The sequence below is a fragment of the Saccostrea cucullata genome, unplaced genomic scaffold, assembly GCF_032062105.1.
Source record: "Saccostrea cucullata isolate Sc308-1 unplaced genomic scaffold, CSIRO_AGI_Scuc_v1 ctg5497, whole genome shotgun sequence".
NCBI classification, from domain to species: domain Eukaryota; kingdom Metazoa; phylum Mollusca; class Bivalvia; order Ostreida; family Ostreidae; genus Saccostrea; species Saccostrea cuccullata.
Genome location: NW_026930275.1, coordinates 32663 through 35453, shown reverse-complemented (window position 1 = coordinate 35453; position 2791 = coordinate 32663). Strand labels below are relative to the sequence as shown.

The 2791-nt window shown below is 32.0% G+C and overlaps 1 pseudogene; it reads left to right on the top strand.

Annotated features, from left to right (window-relative positions):
- Positions 1-543: 543 nt before the first annotated feature.
- Positions 544-1430, top strand: LOC134283537 (uncharacterized; annotated as a pseudogene).
- The last annotated feature ends 1361 nt before the right edge of the window (positions 1431-2791 follow it).

The following is a 2791-nucleotide window of genomic DNA, read 5'->3' as shown; positions in this document are numbered from 1 at the left end:
ATCCTGGAATTCCATGGATTTCCATGGAATTCCTTAGATTTACAAATATCTGGAATTCCATGGATTTCCTCCGCAAATTTCCTTTCTGGAATTGTTCCGCTCTTTTCCAGGCTAGATTCAAAATTCCAAATCATTCCGAAAAAAGTCCCGTCCCAATACTCCGGAGAATTCCTAAGAATTCTGCAGAACAAAAATTCCATGGAATTCCATGGAATATGCCTTGGAATTCCATGGAAGTTGCGGAAAATCTACATTAGGGCCCCGAACACAGTTTTAATTTCCACAAATATTTAGTAAATATGAAACTTTTTCATTAAAAATTCTATAACCTATATGAAACAAAACACTTCAAATTCTTACAAAGAAATTAATTTGATATATTTGTTTTATTGTAAGATGTTGTGATGTTTATTACATACTAAGACCCGTCAAAAAATCCATTAAAACAGTCTGGAGCTGAACGATTTCGAGCCCTTAAAAACTTCAGGGGTGAAAAATGAAACTTGTAAAATGTTGACAAATTAATATACGTTTAATTTCTGTATTTTTTCTAAGGTGGCAATTGCGAAGATAACTTTCTTCATCGACGTAGATGAAGTGAGGAGTACCGATAATAAACTTCACGGCGGAAGATGTTGTCAGGGTGTGACGGGTATCCAGTGTACCAAGTTGTGTAAACCTGTACTCACCGTATGTCTCAAGTAAGTGATGGCTGGCTTTTCCGACTTTGATAACGTCGAACAAACGCACACAGATTTTGATTATTTTATTTTTATTGCTACAGAAACAGAAATCACTCCTGTCGGTCAGGTTTTACTACAACATTAGACATGGGACGACAGGACGTTATTTATGGTTCTAAACTCGGAAATACAACGAACCTCCAGTTTTTAGAAATTGATTCTTGGGTAAATCCTCCTGAAAACAAATATGTACAGCGGGATATTTTTTTTCAATTTCTTAGTAAACAAAAATTCAATAACTCTTTTATCTTATAAACTCAGAAAAATTATTTGGACAAGATATCAGTGAGAGTGGACATTTACAACACTCCTCTTCACCGCTCATCTACAAGACAGACTTCTTTGACAGTCTCAAAATAGGAAACAACATACTCTCTCAAAACTGGCAACAGAAGAAATTGGCATCAAATTTTTTTTCGGCCAACAATTCTTTTTCGTATGTTATTTTTTTTTCTCTATTCACATCCACTAAAAACGATTCTCACAATAAGACATCAACTTTAAAAACTATTTTTTTACTACAAAAATGTCAAATTAGACTGTCATTTCAGTATCCAGATAACGTACAAGGCGTACTGTTCTGAGGGTTACTATGGATCAGACTGTACAGCTCATTGTCCTGGTAATCCACAAAAATGTGTCGTCACCGCTCACACCTACTGTAAAATAGGTAAGCCATTTACATAATGTAAGAATTACACAATTTTTCTTCCTATATCACTTAGATTTTCGGAAATGAAAAAAATCTAAATTAAAATTATTCAGTTGGCATTATTCCAGATTTTACTGTACATTATTGTAACTAATCTTATATTATACATTATTTTGTTTAACTCCTTGTCATTTACCTCATAAATTTACCAATTAATGGCAAATTCAGTTAGCCTAAGTATTTCCTTATCCGATTCAAGCAACAAGAACAAACTTCAGAAAAAGCATTTAACTATACAAAAGCGTGTATACCAGAATAGTTCCAGATAACTATAATAAACACAGTGATTAATATGTTCCTTTTCCGTACATTTCTTCAATGTAAAGGTGACTATTATACCCCTTGCTTGAAAACCAGGAGGTATTTAGTGACTGGTCAAACCAGTAATTGTATCTTATCCGTGACTAGATGTACGTCCGTCTATTACAATTCTAGTACCATGTCCACAACTCCTCTTATACCACCGAATAAAATTTAATTAGACTTTCACAGAATCTTTGTTACATAGTGTCATAATGCTCGCGCTAATTTACTTTTTGATTTGTCACATATTTCGGTTAAACCATAGCAAAACCTGGACTCTACCATTTTATCTATGATAATGGAAATGATAGGGTTTTAAATTTCCAGTGTTTAAGTGAAGATGCAGCGGTGTTGTAACCACTATTGAAATAACGACCACTATTGAAATAATTATATCAATAGTGGTTGAGAGTGCATTTCAATAGCAAACATAGTTAGAAACCACTATTAAATACGCCCACTATTGAAATAATTATATCAATAGTGGTTGAGAGTGCATTTGAATAACAAACATAGGTAATAACCAAAATTGAAATACGACCACTATTAAAATAATTATTTCAATATAGTGGGTGATTAATTTCAACAACAAACATAGGTTGCAACCACTAATGAAATAATGTTCTCACTGGAAATAAAGATTTCAATGTGGATTAAATTATGGTTTTAGGTATGAAGTATTATCAGCAACTATCAAAATAATTATTTAAATCACTTTTGAAATTATGATTTTAATAACTATCTAAATCTATGATCGTTTGAGGAAAGTTGATACAAACAAAATATGGATGCCTGGATTGATATGTATTTTTTGGTCTGATTTCATTGAAAATGATGTAAATAATAAATTTCTAGAATATAAAGAAATTGTAAACCTTCCGTGTTGTTCAAAATTTTGCCTCACCAAAACCACCCTTATTGATGTATACACTTTAATTATTAATCTATATATTTATCACCCGAAATTCAATTTTTGTGAAATTTTGGATAAAAATTTAAAATTACGCGGTGAAACTTTTCTTTCAATACTTGA